The sequence below is a fragment of the Scomber scombrus genome, chromosome 18 (genome assembly GCF_963691925.1).
Source record: "Scomber scombrus chromosome 18, fScoSco1.1, whole genome shotgun sequence".
NCBI lineage: Eukaryota > Metazoa > Chordata > Actinopteri > Scombriformes > Scombridae > Scomber > Scomber scombrus.
In genome coordinates, this window is record NC_084987.1 from 6,604,041 (window position 1) to 6,625,090 (window position 21,050).

Below are 21,050 nucleotides of genomic sequence, written 5' to 3' on the forward strand. Positions count from 1 at the left end.
AATTATTTATCATCATTATATCATTCTTTTGTGGTTACACCATTTGACATTTTCAGGAGCATTCAGTCTTACTTTTTTTTTTTTTTAAATGGTGCAAATATAATTTCAAATGACAGAAAAATACAAAATGTACGTTTTAACAAACCTGATGCTGCTTTTAAAACTATTTTTTAAGATATTTTTTAATTGCTCATCTTGCCAACTGTTATTCGTCACTGACCCTTACAGAGTTTTTTAGCTTGGACTGCTACATATCACAACCTTTTGACTTTGTACTAATGTGCTTTACAATATATAATGTACATTACACAGAACTGCTCTCCGGAGAATGAAAATGTGATGATAAAATGTGTCTTTAGAGCCATTTCAAAACCAACAATTGACATATTTTAATATTTGGCAACAACTGTGGTACTGTATATGGCACAGGGGAATAGGATATTAAGATAAGTAATAATAATATATATCAGGCTCTGGATGCACATATAATACTTGTCCCGTAAGTAGGATTGATTAATTGGTAGTTTGGCTCTGAATGTGAGCTTTATTATTACAAAAATATACAGCCATACACTTTAACTACAGTACATCCCTCATGACTGAAACAATGTTTTTTCAAATTATAAAAATACACTTGGCATATCAGTGTCTTTTTCGTCCTTGTTAGCTTCATTATTTCTCATTATGCAGTTTGGCCACATCTACCAGTTACTGGCTCATTAATGCTTAGCCTCTTTCAGCTTTGCACCACATCAGTGTGTTTGTGTGTGTGTGTGTGTGTGTGTGTGTGTGTGTGTGTGTGTGTGTGTGTGTGTGTGTGTGTGTGTGTGTGTGTGTGTGTGAGTAACATATTTCAGTTTCAAGCTTAATCCTGTCGTGATCAAAGTTCAATCCCCGATGCCGGTGCCGCTCACATCGTCTGATCACAAGGGCTCGTATATCCAGCTGTGTGGTGTGTAGCCTCAGCTCGCACTCATGGTCACAGGACAGTTTGACTCGGTGTCTGTGGCCTTGCTTAGAGAACACATAGGTTGTAATCACTTCAGAGGGAGTTGGACCCAGTATTTTAACAGGGATTTCTGTGTGTTGACCGAAGTCAAGGCCCAGCATGCTTTAGGGAAGCTCATCCCTGAGCCCTGCAAATCGCACCTCATCAAACAGTCAGTCCTGGCCACTGATCTTCAGGGATATTCTGGCATTGTCCCAGCGCTCATCAAATGGAGAAAAGGCTATTATTTGTGATACAGACACTGTGATATACTGAAGCTTCATACCTGAGCACATCTCTGTAGGCCTGAGCAGTAATTCAATGTCATAATTTAGCTGAATCAGCCCAACCCCACCAATAACAACATTCTCTACAGGCTTTTATCATTGAAGACAGCAGAGGTGTAAAAAAAAAAAAAAGTTTGAAAAGTGTTTTTGTTAAGATTAATTTTGTAGGTGACATTATTTTAAGGTTTATGATTTAAAAACAGCATTACAATCATTATGATAGATGAATTTCTTCTGGTATTGTTCATGCTGGCTCACTGTCACACACAAGCTGGGTATACACTGTGTAATTTTGGGCTGTCCCACATGAAAGATGACTATTGTAAAAGAAACGTGGTTATATCTGTGTGGTTGGGGCTCTAAAACACCATCGTAATGTGAGAGAGGCTCAAATGTCGCTCTTCTCACGGTCGTCTGACCAAAGCCTCGGACAAAAGTCTGATATTGTCAGAAATTTAGGATAACCATAATGTGACTGCTGCTTCTAGCTATGTCTACTTAACCAACCAATAGGGATGCAGCATGAAATTACAGTGATCAATGCAACACAAGATACTATTTTCGATTAGATTGTGACTTTAATAATTACTTGTTAACTCAGCGTTTAAATATCTAATATTAATAATACATTAATCATCATTTTCTGATACTGACACTACCAGTCAAAAGTTTTACAATACTCCCATTTTGTCCATGTTTTTATGGAAAGTTAAGCTGCTCAAGTTCAATGAATAACCTTAAATCGTACAAAGATAAAAGACCAGAGGTTAAAAAAAAAAAAAAGTTTGTTACCAAAGGTTGAATATATTGTAAAATAGAGTATATGTAAAATGTCAGAGTTATGACATTTAAGGGATCAAGTAACGGGTTAACAATTTACTGCTTTTCTGCAGCAATGGAAGTAAATTAAGCCTTAAAAGTGCAACAATTCCTACAGGTGTCCCAACTAAAAGCTTCAATAAGGAATTCTGGGGCTGTTTGGCTGAAGATTTTAGGCAAGATTATGTCATATAAAAAAATGCATTAAACGAGACCAAAATATTCATACATGGATTAGTTGTTAATACTTGGAGTCATTAATCTGGACAATAGGTTTAAGTTAAATGATAAGACTATATTATCACAACAGGAATCTGCTGTAAGTTCATGTAGGGCTGCGTTGAATCATCACCCAGACCCAGCACATATCAATATCAAGATATTCAGTCAAAACATGTAATAACTTCATATTCACATAATTGCCAGAAATAACTGTTTTACCCCCAATAAAGAAAGAAAACCTTGATGGGTGAAAACATTTTTAGCATCGCCTATTGCGAACTGAACCCATCACCTGGCAGTGTGTGCACATCCCACTGAGTCTCACACTGTGGGACTGAGAGACTGAAGCTGGAGCCAGAAAAGGGGAGGACAGGTTTTGATAGCTTACAATTTATAATGCCTGATAACCCTCAACTAAGCTTTGCAGCCAATATGTCTGAGTTTGAGAATTTTCTTGTAAAGGTCAAGGTGTATGTGCATGTGCGCCGGACTAAAAGCGCGTGTGTGTGTGAACATGGCAGGCATATGGTGCTCGACGAGTGGGCATGCATGTCAGCACACTGAGCTTTTTTGGGAATGTCCCTGAGATAAGAAGAGGCTTTGTTAACTCGCGTTGTGTGACCTTCCTCATATGAGCTGGAGTTTGATGCATCAGGGTGTGATTTTTTTCTCCAGCTTTGATAGTCAGCTTGTGTAGCAGCTTGCAGCCAACCTTCTGTGTCTTTGTAAAGATGTGTGTGTATGTTTGCGTTTGTGTGTGTCTCCATTGGCCTTAGATGAGACAGTCAGGGAGAGATAGATGGAGCGATGCATGTGGAGAGGCGTACTCAGTTGTTATGCATGCTGTATGAGTCTGTCACTCCCTCCCTCCTCCTCGCTCTTCCTCTCATGCCTCTGCCTCGCCTCCCCATCATTCACTCCTCCTTTTATGGGAGAAAGGAGAGCGAGGCGTGGCAGGTCAATGCTGTGAAAGCTTGTCACAAGCTCTGCGTCTGTGTCAGCCTGCCATCACTAAAGAGGAGGAAGAGCCTGGCCTGAGATTGATGCCTGCTGGTGAGCACTGCCCGGACAGCGGGAAGTAGAGAGTGTTCAACGGGGGTCAGATTTTTCTCTGGGTTTTGAGGTCAGGGGTTTGAAATGTAATCTTGGCTATTTAGATTTTTTGAATATCCCCCACTTGACACCAACTCAAGTATCTCATGATTATAATGGCAGTATTTTCACTTCTTTTGTATGTCCTAAAGAAGCTAATGAGATGGAGGCTAACCCTTAGACAACCTCACCAACACTGTGACTGTAATGTCAGATAATTATTTTTGTTATACTGTCTTGGTTAGATCTCTTGTTGATGCAGTTTATCACCAAAGTCTATGAATTTAAAGCACATACTTCTAACGAGACATATTTAAAAATTAAAGTTGTATAAGTTGTTATGAACCATATGAATGGTTAATAATTCATTATAATACTGCTCAGATCTGTAATACAACATTATTGAGTTACTAAGGGAAAACAACTTAATTTGCTCTGTTGTCCTGTCCTGCACTGCATCACAGATATAACTGCAGCAGATCTCTGTTCAGCGTGGGTATTTATGCCATATGGAAGAAGGCCATTAGATTAATGTAAACATGGTATGCACAATCCCTGCAAACAATTAAAATCAGTACATGTGTTAGTTCCTGTTCAGCAGTTAACAATAAAATGTCATTTCAACAGTTGGTTCTGTGCTAATTTATTGACATTTAAAAGTGTAGTTTAAAAAGTTTACAGCATTACATGAATAACAATAAACTAATTTACTGCAACATGTCTGGTGCTGTAATCGAATACACAGTAACCTTAAATTACTGTATTTTCATTTACAGTAACTTTATATTTCCAGTAAGAATTTCCTTCCTCTGCTTTTAAGTACAGTATCATTAAAACACTGCGTTTCAGTTAAAAAATTGCAACTGTAAACATAAAAACATTAAACTACTGTATTAAAACTACTGTGAGCTACTACTAAGGTGTAATTCAATGGCAATTTATTAAGCGCACTTGCTGTGAATCTTACTGTGATTTTTACACAGTAACTGTGTAAAAACTGTGTAACACTGTAAAATCACAGTAAGTTTTCTACAGTGCGCGTAATAACTTCCCACTGCATAAAAAGTCCAGGTCTGGTGCTGTAATCCAAAACACAGTAATATAACATTACGATATTGTCACTTGCTGCTAAGGTAATTACTGTAAAAATCACAGTATATAAATATATATATATATATATATTTTTTTTTTTTTTAATTCATGGATATGGCTGCTGAGTTTCTATTTTTCTTCTAGATAGAGCGTTTATTACAGAGTGCTTAATACATTTCTGATGCATTAAAGGTCCAGTAAAGGTGCATTACGTGATATTTCAGAACAAAAACTCTACGCGCCTGACCATGAACAGAATGTCTGTATTAATAGATGATGTGACCCCTTTGTGTAATCAAGTCCTTAAACTCTTGCATGATACAGTGTGATAGTCAAACAGAGAGTCCGCTGCAGTTCTTTCGTGCATTCATTGTTGAACATTTTTGATTTTACAGCTTCAACTGGTTCAATTTTGTCTGGCGTAGCTGTGGTGTTTTGCATTCCCCACTCTTGATCATAGCTACTGTTTCACTGCAAATGAAGCACACTGGTCTCATATATCCCTCAGGCAAAATGAACAAGTACTTCTCAGTCTAGCCATCCTTAAATACATGTTTTTCAAAGTCAAACTGTACTTTTTTTGTGTTGGCTAGTTTTGAACAAGCCATTTAACTAACAACAACCTTGCTAACTGTGGAGAATAGCAGCTGGTTGAATTATAACAGCTGAGGTGACATGATCAAAAGCGGTCCATGTCATGTCATTTTCATCTGTTGTCCCTGAGATGAGATGCATGAATGAGATGTTAATTAGCTTTGTCTTTTTATCTAACTGCTTACTGCTTCTTATTAACCCTTTATTAATCATGATTAATTAAGAAAAAAGGCGTACCCGAGACTGCTTAAACCAGCATGACCGAGAGCATATTATAACTTTCGTGAGGAGACATTTGAGCATTTATCCCTTATGATACCCCAAGTGATCTACTCGAAAGGTATCATCTTTGACAGGCGAGGGGAGCTCAGGCCTTGGGGGTAGAGAAATGTAAGGGTGAAGTGACAGGGGTAAAGGATGGATAGAGGGATGAAGAGCGATCAGGTGTCATACAGGTGGGATAGGGCCAGACAGATAGTGAATGAAGGAGCAATGGAGGATGGATGGCCGGAGCACTTCAGACATTGACAGCGTTGAGAGATTTGTCTTCTTTGTACCCCATTTGTCTTGTTTCTCTTTCTTCACTGTGTCCAAGCGAGTTAAATCTCATAAAACCATTTCTTACTTTTTACTTTGAAGATTCGGCGGCGGCGGCGGCACCAGTGGAAGTTGCAGCAGTGATACTGTACCTGCTCGGGAATGTTTAAGAGATGCCATTTTAGGAGACTCCTCCACTCTGATGGGGGTTGTTTCATGTATTAAGGCGACAAAACAAACTGCAATCCACAATGAACTTTTTGTTAATAACATCGGATGTAGAAATTAGAAGAGGAAAAGAACCAGACATGGGAGTTGAGTCACTCACTCTCTCTCTCTGTTTCTCTCTCTCTCTCTCTCACACACACACACACATACACACAATTATGCATATATATATGAGCTGCTAATTGCTTTGTGTGCACCAATCCGTCCTGTGAATGTGCCAGTGCAATATTGCGGTGCTGTGGGTGTTTGCCCGCCTCATAACCGCAGACCAATGTGGCGGAGACAAGCTCATATATTAAGATAACCCCGAAACGGAATGGAATTGTATTTCCCCGGCGGTTCAAACGACTTCTGTGGTTGTAAACTGATAGTGGATGAGATTTGGCTTTAATGAAGCAAGACTTATTGTGCACAGTGCAACAGAGGAAGGTGCATGGCTGTATGCGTTTCATTATTTGAGTGTGTGCTTGAGTGTGCATGTTTGTGAGTGTGTCCATTTTTTTTTTTTTTTTCTTTCCCTCTTAACAAGGAGCGACGTTATCTATAGGCGCATGTTTGCTTGCGCTCTCGCCGTGGATGTTATTGTATCACTATTTTTCTTGCTCTGAGGTTGGAGTGTGTGTCTGAGGGCTGTGATTTATTTTGCCTGAAATAATCAAGTGAAAGGTTTTTATTTTGTACTCGCCCCTGGTGTAATCTTTCTCAAGGTTGTGTGTGTGTGTGTGTGTGTGTGTGTGTGTGTGTGTGTTTGTGTGTGTATGCACAAGCTGTAAGAGTGTCATCTTCATCCGTTTATTAGAATGTTCCCTACTGGCCTGACTGTAATGAGACCTGTGGAGCTAAGGAGTGATGGAGTTGAACTCATCAGGACAACACTTGCTGCGACAGATAAGGAGAGCGAGAGAGAGAGAGAGAGAGGGGGGGGGGGGGGGGGGGGAGAGAGAGAGAGAGAGAGAGAGAAAGAGAGAGAGAGAGAGAGAGAGAGAGAGAAAGAGAGAGAGAGAGAGAGGTAGCAGAAAAAGGGTAGAAAATAAAGCAGGTGTGTCAAATGATGTAAAAAGCACCAAGGCCACAAAAAGCATGACTCCTCCATTCTGGATCAATAAGTAACATGAATAATTATGCCAATTTTTGTCTAAACCTGGTTAATGTTGTTGACAATGAAACTGTCATGTCTCATCTTTTATTCTCAGTTCAGTACATTATTTCCTGTTTTATTTTGTTATACTCACCTTTTTTTGTCGTTTCAGGTCACTTCACTTCATGCCTTACTGTTTTTCCCACTTGTGCAATTACCTGGCCCCGCCCTAATGTGTTACACCTGTGTCTCATTGGCTCCCCTGTCTGCGTGTATGAAAAAAACAGTCTTCATGTTCCCATTTGCTGGATCATCTTGTCTACCTTTAGTTAGCGTTCCAGCATTTTTGCTGTTCTTGTTTCCTCGTTTTGACCCTGTCTGATTCATTGGTTTTCACCTCTACCTAGCCCCTCTGTTTCCGCTGCTCTGCTGACTGACTTCCTGTGCTTTTGACCATCACTTTTTAAGATCTGTCCTTGTGTCGTTGAGTTGTGCATTTAGACTGGTTTCAAAAAAACAAGAACAGAAAACAGGACAGACAGTAACACATAACACCCATTTATAGTCAATGATCATAACTGACACCTTATATTTTACAGTAAGAGCTGAGATACATGAGCTTAAATCCTGCAGGTTATTAGAGTCACATGATTTTCTTCAGGAATACCTTCTTCTGTTACAAAACCACCTCCTGTACTTCAGCAGCGGCTATTATTACATCTAAAATTAGCACGGCAAATATTTTACTACACACATCCCCTCGGAGTACTAATCCTGTCCAAATGGACTAAAGATATTATGGAAGATGAGATCAATTAAAAAGAAATGGAGAAAAAATGACTGCCTATTCTGCTCAGCTCAGGGTCACAAAGGGGGGGCTCGAGTCTATTGCAGCATAAAACACTGGGTGGGAGGATGTGAGGGACCGAAAGAGGAAAGTAAAGCTTTAGTGTCCCCGAGGAGAAATTTGTTTTACAGTCACAAGTCACGAACAATGAATGCAAAAACTAAAGTGATAAAACAGCAACAAAAAAAAGATGTTGGCGTCACTGATCACTGTAATCATCTTAAGAAAGTACTGAAGAAAGAAATCAGCCCCTTCACTCCTCACACTCACAGCTGGTAAGAGGCTTAACTACAATCTGTTTAAATCTACAGTACTGTGCAAAAGTTTTAGGCACTGTAGACATTTAGATTCTTATCCATAATGCAGAACCCTCAGCGAGTCGTCTGATGAGTGCCAAATGTATTCTGCAGCATGACAACGACCCCAAACATACAGCCGGAGTCATAAAGATCTATCTCCAGCGAGAAGAAGAACAAGGAGTCGTGCAACAGATGGGAAACAAGCTGTGAGCACAACACTGACATATTATTACCATATAAAGTTGACATGGCAGACACTTTAGCATCCTCGTTATTGCTTATTTGCAAATCCAGTAGACATGGAGTAACATTAGCATTAATTCTGAGTCGTGTTTCTGAAGAATCTATGTCCCATATTAACTGTTCTTTTAGCTCTGGTTTGGTTTCCACCAATTTTGAGAAAAAATATAATAAATAATAAATAAATTCTGGATTTTTAGCTGGTTTACAGTGTTGGGGAGGAATTAGTTACATGTAATAGCGTTAAGTAATTTAATTACAAATTAAATGTAACTGTAATCTGTTTTAGTTACTGAGAAAAAATGTGTAATTAAATTACAGTTACTTATAAAAATATGATGATTACAAAGGTTATATCTGAAGTCAGACCTTTAAGATTTTGCTCAGGAGGGTTTTTTTCTATCTTTTAAAAAAAATATTACTGAATACTTATATTGCTGTTTTTAATTCTTTGACATCAATATTTTTTTTATATTATGTAAATAAATCATGACGTGGGCTTATTTGGAGCACACATGGGCTTAAATGGTGTCACAATAACAATTAAGCCCATGCCAGACTTTTGACTTTCTTCATAAAATATCTCTATTTTGTATTTCAAATTCTACATGAACTAATGAATACATTTTCAAATGAGAGATAAATCTTGCATTATAAGAAATTATCTTTCTTATAAATCATGTCAGTATCCATGAAAAACACCTGAACTTAGATTTAGGAGCTTAATGGGAACACTTACCCTAACAGCTGAAAACATTTGTGAGAAAATTAGAAAAGTAATCAAATGTAATAAGTAACATTACTTTGATTAAGTGATTGAAATAGTTATATTGCTTATTACATTTTAAATAGGGTAACTAGTAATCTGTCACCTATTACATTTCCAAAGTAACCTTCCTTAACCTGCTGGTCAATGTGCCACTGTTGTTTGTTGCAGGGCAGATAGCGTACGGAGGGCTAATCGAAGCTTTTTTCCAAAAATAACTGCTGCAGTAGGATCAAAACAATGAGATGAAAGAATTGAAGAGTCAGGTGATAATTCCCTGTGAGCTTGTCATCATTTCAACCATTTTCACATCCATGTAGACATCTGATCCATTGTTAATAAAAGAATATTGATTACAGCAGCTTTAAAGCCATCTAACCTTGATGTCTTTGTACCGTGGAAGATCCACAGAGAGCATTGATTTGGTTTAAATATTAAAGAAAGAAAAGCTTTCATTATAATGCAATCCAATACAACATATATGACCTCAAAAATAACCATAGAGTTGAACTCATCTCTGACAGAGTGTCAACAAAACCTTTACTTTTGTGTTCAGATGAATTGAGGGACTGCATCAGATTAGATTGGATTGTATGGTGTCCCTAATCAACTGGAAAAACAATGTAAGACAAATATATAGCCAACCGATAGAGACTTTTTTCGTATAAAAATGTTTGCAGAAGCAGAAGTTGAAATTGCTTTTGCTACAACAAAAGAAAACAAGTGTTCAAGACTATCAACCTTTAAATGAGATACTCGGTGAGGCAGGGTGAGATCTGGACCAGCGGAGAGAGAAAGAGGAGAGATTCAGTGAAGGACAGGAAAAGGGGAAACAGGGTTGTCATATGAGCACTGTGGTCCATTTGTTACCTGTGCATGGGTAAATGAAAGGCCTCTCTTAGCCTCGTTAAGCATGATGCACTGCCTCGGCCATCGGCACGGCGCTGATTAAAATTCGCCCTCCAGAGTTTGGAAGAGCAGCTAGCTGAGGCTGCACTACTGAACTCCCAAAGCAAATGGGCCGAAAGGTCACAGCTCGGCGACCCCCCCACAGCCATGCCTTATTTATTTAGCCTTTTACTTCGCCTGCCACTGGGAAGGAGGGAGAGGAGGAGGATCTTTATCCATACACTGGCAGCATACTATACTTTTAAAGTATGTCCTGTTATCCTGCTTCTCATGAACGATCAGCACTCCACTGGAGTTTTAAGTTGGGGTTACAGAAATGTTAATTGTTTGCTCTAAAAATGAACATTATTCACAGTGGAGAGTTTTAGGGTGCATTTGCAGTTATTCTCATCAGAGAGGTTTTCTAGGTTTTGGGCTGTTTTTCCTGAGTTAATTTGGTGAGTGCGAATTTATCTATGAATATAGCATCCTTTAATTAATTGAGTACATTGTTTGTGTACTTGTAACTACTTTTAAAAATCTGTAATTTTACTTTTACTTAAGTATGTTTATTTTGAAGTATTGTACTTTGCTGCATTTTAAATCACATCGGTTACTGAGTAAAAAAAACCCAGCGCATCAGCAAAGTTACATAGGGGTCACAGCTCATTGGATAGATGAGGAAACCTTGGAGAGAAGATCTGCTGCACTTGCTTGCCAGAGGTTGAAAGGGTCCCACACCTTTGATGTCCTAGCATGTGCCCTTGATTACATTCATTGTCAATACAGAATAAGGGGGAACGTGATAAGAACCATAACAGACAGCGGCTCAAACTTTATCAAAGTATTCAGTGTGTTTGGTGAACAAAGCCAGTCTGAGGAAGTAGAGCCAGAGTCAGACCAAGACTCTTCCTAAGAGCCCAAAGCTGATTACCTGGACACATTCAGCATCCTGGAACAAGATAACAGTCTTGAGTACCAGCTTCCTCCACACCAAAAGTGTGCATGCCACCTGTTAAACCTAGTTGCCACATCAAATGCTGCCATGGCAGAAGAGAAGAATGGCACATACAAATGGCTAGCACGTGCAGCCTTTGGGAAATGCCAGGCAATCTGGAACAAGTCAGTTCAGTCATACATGGCAGCAGAATTTGTGCAAGATGAATGCAAGCTCCAGCTCATCTGGACGAATCAAACTCAGTGGAACTCGACATACATGGCTGTGGAGAGGGAGGATGCTATCAGGAATGTGGGTGAATAGTTCAAAGTGAAAATTAGTTTTAATTCTTGTTTCTAAAGTATGAAATGTGAGCGACACAAATGGAAAACAATGCCTGCATGGAGCTAAATCAACGTCATATGTATTCTTCATTCAAAAAAGAGATTGAAACTGAAAGTCCAAGTTTCGATATTGAAATTTGAAAAATAAAATAATTTATGTATTTTTCTTTTTACAGTTTCAACACTTATTTTTTCAGTTTGAGACTTCTGACCCTGATATTGCTTTGGGGCCGTTGTATGAAGGGAGAGAGGCGTGGAATAATGATGGAGAGCATAACAATGAAGGAGGGCGTCTCCTCGGTCACCTTAAACTTGGTTTGTAATGGCTGCTGCTCCCTCAGGAGATGCTGCTGGTGTCTCCTGAGATAGCAGGTATGAAACACTGTCTGTATCAGAGATGGACTATATTAATGGCTGATGTTTGTAACATAGGGACATACATCAAGGTAAAATATGTGTTTAGGTGGAGGATTTGCCCAAGCTAAGATAGAAGCATACGGAATGCTAATGAAGTTTTGTTGTATTTTATGTGCAATGACAATAAAGAATCCATCTATCTTTCATCAAACGATAATGACGACACCTGGTGCAGAGACAGCTGTAGTCCTACTACTGCATCATAAGGTTAGTGGAGCTACGGCGTTAGCTTGAAATTTACAGTCGGCTAGAAAAGAGGAGATTTACTCAGCTAACGCTAGCTAACTTGAGAAAATGTGGATTTCATATTCATACTGAAACCCTTTATTTGGAGGAGAAACTGAAATGAAAGTGCTGTGGGATATTGTCATCACTCAACTGCTGGTAAAATTTAAATTAAATATTTAATTTAATGTAAAGTAGTTGGTTAATAGTTAGCATACAAAAGAAGGCACTCTTGTGTTTTCCCTGTTTGCTATTTCAACACCTAGTGTAAATGAAGTTATCTACTTGAAATTTGGAGTGAAAAAACTATCGAAACACAAATGGCCACAACTTGACTAAAAGTGACGTGTGGTAGAAATGTTTGACTGATTCTCCTGCGTCAAAACAAACTCCACCTCCCAAATCACTGAGGAAAACTGAATCCGGACCACGTGTAAAGACGTCCTTGGTTTCCTGAAGTCTGAATATTTGTTCGGATGATGCTCCATCAAGGCCAAAAACAGAATTCACAAGGAAGCAAGCTTGCAACTTCTGGGATGAATTGATATTGGCTCCCAAAAACCCACATCATCATTCATCTACTACAGACGTGATAAGCTCAGCTTGCCCTGTGTAAAGAGTGTCTGGTACCAGAAGGAAGCACAGCTGAGAGAGACGGCAGACTTGTATAATCTATCCTCCGTTTCATCTCTCCGTCTCCTCCGCCTGTTTGAGTTTGTTTCTTCAAACTCTTTGATAGGTACAAACACCAACTGTATAATTACTCTGAACATTTTGGGAGGCTTTTAGGGAAAGTGAGAAGTGAAGAGGAGTTTTCTGTCATTTGTTGCTCAGGATCTACTGATAGATGTATGTTGAGTGTTATGAGAGGAGAGGAGGGAGGTACTGAACTCCTTCCTTTGTAAAACTCCACTTGTCTAGTCAGCCTGCAACATGCTGCAGGATAATGCTGCTACATCTGCACACAAGATGTGATTTGATATCGTCACTGGCGAGAAAACTTTATCCAACTGGCATAATAACTATATTTTTATATAAATAAATCAGTTAAAATTCTACTTTAATTAGTGATTCTCTTCGTTTTCAAGAGTGATTCCTGGCAATTGAAAGAAAACAGGATGAACTTTAGAAAGTCCAATTGTTAAATCCTATTTTATTTGTGTTATTTTTGTGTGTTTTATTTACAGTAGGTATAATAACATAGTATATAAATAAAAAGCCACTTTTCTGTATATTTTTATTTGTATCTAACTCTGCCTGCTACACACTGTGGAAGTCTTGCAGAAACATCACAAATTGTGGTTGTTTTAACTACAGTGTGACACATGAATAACCAACAAACTATGAATTTGTAAATTACTTCAGAGCTTCACAATTTCCCTTTTTAAAGTAACTTTAGCATTGGAGGTTTAAACCAGGCGGGGAGTTCCGGTCCTCTGAAATGATGCCAACGCGGAAGTAACTTAAAACTGCATTCTATCAAAAGGCCACCAGGGGGCGACCGTTTTGGTGTCAAAAGGACTTCCGTCTCTATACAAGTTAATGGAGAATTCACCAACTTCTCACTTGATTTCTAACCTCAGTAAACGTTTTCAAAATGTGTTTATGGTCTCAATCGCTAGTTTAAAGCCTTCTTCAATGCAGTATGATGTTCATTTGTGAAATTTTGGCCTCCCTGATTTTATATTCGACGATAAAGCAGGGTATGCATTAGGGTGTGGCTACGTCGTGATTGACAGGGTGATTGGTTCACAGGTGCTCCTCCTGATGCCCAGATCCGAAACTATTCTCTTCCAAGCAGCAGTCCACAAACCAATGGGTGACGCCAGGGATGTTACGTCCATTTTATATACAGTCTATGGTTTTAACCGTGACCCACAGTGTTAGTTTGTTGTTCTTTACTAAATTAGTCAAGTCAAGAGCTTAATAGTGTCAGTAAAAAAAGAGAAGCTACATGTTTGAGTTTTCTTTTAACTCAACTTTAAATACATAACAGTGCTGGATAGCTTACCAGCTGACTTTAGTTTACATAGCAGCAGATAGTTACTGACACAGGAGCAAAGCTGATATTTACTGGTAACAACTTGGTTTGGTGGGAACATTAACACATGCTTTGTGAAATTGTGTCTGTCAAAAAAAGAAACTTATACCCTAAAAACGTCCTGTAAATCACATCTTCTGATGGCATTGTCGGAAATAATTAGTGGTCCATAGTTGACACTATATCTGCATAAATTGAGGGGGAGACACACAATTAAGTAAGGAAATTAGAATAAAAAAGGAACCTAGTGCATTTTGGGTTGGATTTTTTCTTTTGTTAATCAATTAATCATCTTTCAACACTTTTAATTTGATCAACAGACAATTAAACTGCACCAATTTAGAAAATCAATTCATTGTTTAAACTTTCGTTTAGTCTGGTTCCAATTTCTTAATTTCCTTTTTTTTTTTTTTTCAAAAGAGCATTTTTCAGGGTTTTCTGACATTTTAACAAATAATTAATAGATTCATTGAGAGCATCATCTACATATTAATTGAAAATGAAAGTTGCCTCAATTTACACTGAAATGCAAAACATCTCATAAAAACTGGACTTACATCAGACTTTTTGCACCGCTTGTGTTCTCTGTGGTCTGCTCGTTCAAAGCGTCACAGACCAGTCGGTTTGGGGAAACATGAGCCTGCTGCTCCCTGACGCCACGTTGCACGCTTCATGTTTTTTTTTTAGGTCTTTAACTTTCAAACAGTTCAGTCTTTCTACCATTTGGAGTTGCGCCTTTTTTCTTTTTTTTTTTACTGAACACAGCGTTTGATCCCCTGAGGAGATGTCTGACATTGCTTTCCTCTCGCCTCTGATATTCTCAATCCAATTCCGCCCCCCCACCCTCATGCTTCCTGTTCTTAACACCTTCTTTTGCATCGCACTCATCCAGCCGACTCTGTTCTTCTCTCTCACCCCCCCCCATGCCAATCTCACCTTCTACTGCATCCGTTTTTTCAAGAGCAGTCATCCCTCCCTCCAGCTTCAGCTTCCATCTTCTTCATTCTCTCGTCTTTCTTCCTTTCTTTCTTTCTTTTCTCTGTCTTTTTTTCCCCTCCTTGGTTCATGGTGCAGGTCCAGCGAGGTGTAATTGGGTTGTGCTCTGTTAGAGAGCTGCTGGGAGAAGAGCTTTAATCTTTAGTCTCGCTATAAATGTAAAGCGAAGGCTAGAGGCTTCTTGGCCACAGCGGAGAATTTACCACTTCTTACTGCACGCACACGTTTGCATATTCAACTCCTTTATGAAGACACAATACATCAATACGTATAGGGGGAGGATTATTCACTTACTGTACGACGCCCTCATGCATGAATTCGTCCAAAGTATTACACACAAACTACACACTGGTCACATTTCCTTCTTAAGCAAAGCACCTCACACTTTTCCATTTAGTGCTTTCAAAAAAGACAAGTGTATATGCTGATTCTGCCCACGAGCAAGTAAAGCGCATTAGTGCTCTCCAGGTGGTGTGTTGACTAGATAATGAGCGTTGAGGTAATTGATTGGGGGTTGTAATTAGTGGTTAGCTGTCACTGATTAATCACAGTCCGCTACTTCCAGCGTTATCGTCTCTTGGTCTCACGTTGTTTTGAGCATGTGTGTCTGCTTCGCCGGGCAGCAATTGTGCCTTTATTCAGGATTGGAGCGTCTCGGTGCTTAATTCTGACCTCATGTGGCCTCTACCCAAACACACATGACTTTTTTATGTATTTCCTCCTTCCACAAATTCATTCTACATTGTGTCCTCTCCTTCCTTGTTGCAGTTTCAGCTGTTTAGTTGATCAAATTCCCCTTCCTGACACCCTGCTTTCCCCCCTTCAGTCGCTCCTATTAGAATTATATAAATAAGCGAGAGTCGGCAAATCGCACTCGGGCCTCGAGGCTGTCCTATTGTCATTTGTGATTAGCGCCGGTTTGTCAAATTAGCCTGCTTTAATCTCACAATTAAATGATTTAATAAGTTTCGTAGTAGTATCAGATGAAACTTTTTTTTTTTTTTTGTAAGTGACTCATTTGCATGCCGAAGCTTGTGAAATCATTTCTGTTAATAGGATAATCCCAATGCTAATCAGCAAGTTTTTTAGCTCAGATGAGGAACCGCTGAGCTTCCTGCTACATCTCCAGATTACTGACAGATAGCCGCACTGCACACTAATATTACACAGAGCTTCAATGGAGAGGAAGAAAACTGATTCATCTGTGAATAGGTGTGTGTGTGTGTGTGTGTGTGTGTGTGTGTGTGTGTGTGTGTGTGTGTGTGTGTGTGTATGTGTGTCCACTTTCCTATACAGTAGTATGCTCCTGTGTATGGTTCATCTGCTGATTGTTAGTCAGGTTAAGTGCAGACTCCAGGTTGGTAGTGTCATGGAAACAGGCCGAGCTTTATGGTTGTAAGTGTACCTGTGTTAGTGTGCATGTGTGTGTGTTATTTTAGTTGATTTGCTGTTCTGTGGTTGTTGTTTCTGTCTACCTGCCCAGGGAGAACAGATGTAAATTAGCTGCTGGCTAACTCTGGTGCAATTACTTTTAATTGTGTACTGTTCCTGCAACAAAACAAAAAAAAAAAACAACCAAAAAAAACTGATGGAATAAATGAAATGAGTGTGTTTCTTTGTACTTCTATCTTTGTGAGGTCTAGTATGACATTTTTAAAAAGTAAAGACATTTTGGAGAGGCCCTGCTTGGTCAAAAAGCTGTTTTAGGGTTATTGAAATGGCAGTTAAAGTATCTTTAGCCTTTGTAATGTGATGAGTGGACAGAATATTTGAGTTTCTGCCAAACGACATCCACATACAAACCTCTATGATAGAGCTCTGCTATTAACTATGACCCACAAACCAATGACAATACGTCCAGTTTCACAATTGGCAAAAAAAGTATGAAGATCCCCCAGAATGAAGGCTGAATTATCAGATATTTTACTGGACAAGAAAGGCAAGAGATTTTTTATATTCTGAAACATTATGGATTTATATTTTAACAGATTGCAAAACAACTCATGCATAGACATACAGAGAACTTCAGAGTTATTTCTAACTTTGCTGTCTGTAAAGCAGTAATGAATTTCTTTTTTTTTCTTTCTTTTTTTTAGCACTGGGTAGCAGTACAAGATGTAAAATAAAACTGACATATTATCATCTTATAAAGCTGATTTAGCAGAAGAACGCCTTACACTTAAACAACCAACAGACAGAACTACATCAGCATCCACCAAATATTCACTCTCCCTTTTAGCTCTCTTTTTGGTCCCCACCAACTCCAGCTAGTTGTTAATCTTGTATGTCGGACTGTTTGTGCTTGGTAGGTAGCGTACAGTGGGTTTATCTGAGCTTTTTTTTGCTGAAAACTGCTAAGTCACTGCTAAATTAGTCATTTGACCAATTTATTGATTTAAAAATTAGATTAGTGCAGCTGGTTTTAGTGTAGTGCTTTGACATAGGGTAAGGGTTTGGGTTAGATGTTGTTATATCAGGGGTGACGGAACACATTATGTCAATTAAGGTCCCCACAGGTATAGAAAACAAGTGTGTGTGTAGCAACTCTAATATGAGGAGAGAAGGGAGTGGGAAAGAAAATCCCTCATTTCAGCAGTGTGCAGAGGAATGCCAGCATGATGTATGAGGTCACTCGTCCTTCAAGAAGCTTTGCTCTATCCACTTTTGTCAGGCGAGCTTTTTACACACACACACACACACACACACACACACACACACACACACACACACACACACACACACACACACACACACACACACAGCCTCATAAACAAGCTTGTACATACCTGAAAGGTCACTGTGAGGATGTTGGTCCATCACTTTGGCTATTACCCTTCATTAGTTGTAAAATATCTCCGTCCAGCTGACTCTGTGAAAAAGTCGCTGCCCGCCTTTGCGACTTTTCTTTCAGGACCTCATGAATTCTTCAAAACGGCCGATTGTTCTCCTCCACTGAAGTCCCTGATCGCTCAGGTGAGCTGATGGGTCCGAGCTGAAGTCATCAGCCATTCTCCTCACACCTGAGTGAGGTGAGAGTGTGTGTGTGTGTGTGTGTGTGTGTGTGTGTGTGTGTCAGTGCTCCACATCACAAGTGTGTAACATTCGCACACACACACACACCGCCTGGTTATAAATTCCATCAAAACCCCAAAGCTGATGCTATTTTGCTTTGTTTTTTTGTTTATGTACCACTGTATTCCTTCTTTTATTCACGTCCAATCCAAAGTTTTCATTAAAATGCAAAGGATTTTTGCCTCTCTCAGTTATTCTCCCTCTCAATCTGCCAATTTCCTCCCACTGCACTTGAGAATTATCTTGACTTGTAAGGCTTTTTGCATCTTTGTCTTTCTCTGTTTCTCACCCTTTCTCTTTCTCTCGGGCGCTCCAGGGGGGTGCAGTTATTCCTCAGCGTTGGGAGGGGGGAATAAAAATATCTCTGCTGCACTGGGCCAATTAGTCACCCCGACTGCTTCTGTGAACTTTGCGTTTTACATATTAGCAGTAAAGCTCTTTACTTCACTCATTTACCTCTGATTACAGATGTTCAAATAACTAACTGCACTGCAAGAAATGCCTGACCTCAAAGCTCATACTTAATTTCTTTTTTCATCTCTAGATCATGATTAAGAGAAAATTATAACAATTAAATGAAAATAAACAATCAGCTGTATCACTCAGGAGTGGTGTGATGTGGTGTGGGCGTTTTTTCTGTTTTCTGGTGATTTAATGAAAATGAATTGGATGCATGCATCTCTGGACAAGGTACACAGGGACTAATTTATATAAAGAAACTGATAATAGATTTTATATGACAAACAATATGCATAGTGCTTTGAAGTAAACAAAACTGCATGCAAAAACATTACAACGGAGGCAGCGGACTATGACAGCAAAAACAATGTATTTTGCTCCCTCAAACACTCCTGCAAGTCCTTCCTCATTTCAATTAGGACTTCTTTGCTCTGCTTGTGTGCGTTTGTGAAAAGTTTACTCTCAATTTACGATGCGTACATGGCCATACATTTTGCAGAATGTTTTTTACTTTTTTATTTCTTTTAAAAGAGTGACACAAGATGATGTGTGCTGTGTTAATGAGCCACATCAACATGAGATCCAAAGTGAATAAATAAATGAATGAATTACGGTAGCTGCACAAAGGTGCGTGTGCAATGATGGGAATAATAATTATCATTGTGCTGTCGCTCCGGCTAATGACTATGAGCATGATGTCTTGTACAGTGTGTAGCAGAGCCCCATTGCTGCTAATTTAAAGTGTGTAACTACAGTCTGTCTCGAGTCAAAAAACATCTTTCACTTTAGATTAAAAACTGCGTGTCAAGTTCTCATAACTTTTAATTTTGGCATTACTGCTGAAGTTTCTTTACTGTAGGTGCTGCTCTCTTTTTTTACTTCTAATTAGGCACAGTGGCTCATGCAAACCCATAATTTCTTCTTCTATTTATTCCAATTTCCTGTGCAGGATTTTCCTGTAAAATCTTTCATAAACAGTAAGTAGGTTGAGTCATTCCTGTGTTGTAGCAATCTGCGAGTCGTGAGTTGCATGTCCTGCTCCGGTGGGAATCCATTAATAAGCACCTGACGTCAAGAAGCAGCACACTTTAGACGAGAAACAGTCGGAAAGAGACTCGTTCCTTGTTGATTATAATGAAGGACTTCAGAGACACTTCTCATGACTGCACTCATGCAATCACGTTTTGCCTTTCAAAAGTAAAGATTTTCGTTCACAGTTTTTTCTTTCCTTTTAGATAGCCAGTAGTCTGTGAGAGGCTTTTGTTGACGGACTATTTAGAGAAGCTGACAGAGTCTGATGGGGATTGTCTACTTTGTTCCAACTATTTTCTCCTCCTCTTTTTTTTCTCCCCCCTCTGTGCTGAGGAAACGAAGCAGCTCAGATCGCTGCTGGACGAAACATCTGTTCAGCCTGAGGAAGTTCAGGCGGAGTGTGAAGTAAAACTTGTCTGTATGTTCTGCTTTTTATGCACGAGTCAGTTATTGTTAATTTGCTCATGGATATATGTAGGGGCGTAAACGTGACTTTTTTTAGGTGTATTAAAGTGGTAACGTCTAAGCCAGATATTACAGTCACAGCATCAATGTCTAAGTCTGCTCATCCGATCCTAATCAGAACACAGGGGACCAGAGTAGCCTATTATGGCTGCCAGTTCACACAAATAATTTGACCACCAAATACAACATTGAGCCCCATTTTTCGACCAGCACAAGCACCAGAGTTTGGAATCTTCCTGACCTTGAAATTTGCTTTGCCTGTCTGTGCTTGGATGCCTCAACACCACGGCTGTTTCTGGAGCAAAGTTACTCGGCTGCCAATTGGGTGATTTTACTAATAAGAGCAAACTAAATACATGCTTTAAATGTGCTGAAATAAATTAATGCATGAAATATAAAGTAAGTAAGTAATTTTATTGTACACCTCAACCAAAATCAGCACAGAAAATAACATTTAGTGTGGTTAAAGCATCTGTATTGATTTGTAAAGGAATGTGGGTGATTCTTACAGTGTCTGCTTCATACTGTATGAAAAGCTTCTCCTTCAGTTCATTAAATCCTTGCAGCATCTGAAGGCAGCAGGACTGATATGTTGATAAATCTGCTGCCACTGAGAAGTGCCACACCAGAGCGCAGTGCCATTAAGCATGGTCGTTCACTGTGTATACCTTCATTAAATTGTCTGAAAACGTCACCGGGCTTCTGCAGAATAAGCGCACATACCTCTACACAGAGCGATCGGTTCGATATTATTCCTTTTTATGAATGACACGTCGGGTTAGCGAGGCTTATTGTCGTCTCTTTTCCAACTTTCTTTGCAGCTAAAGTAGCCTCTTATCTTTTATTCTTGAAACATATTTCAGTGCAAATGCTGTTATGTAACCATGATGACTAAACTATGTGGCTATTGACGAGGTGGAGAGTTATAACTGAAATAGCGTTGGTCTGATCATGACTATTACATCGTCCAGAGATGGATGTCCCTCCCCAAACAAAACTCATTCAGATCATGTGCAGGTCTGAATATTTTGTCCTGCTAATAAGAAGAAATGTATATGTGCAAAATGCTGCATTATTCTGGCCCG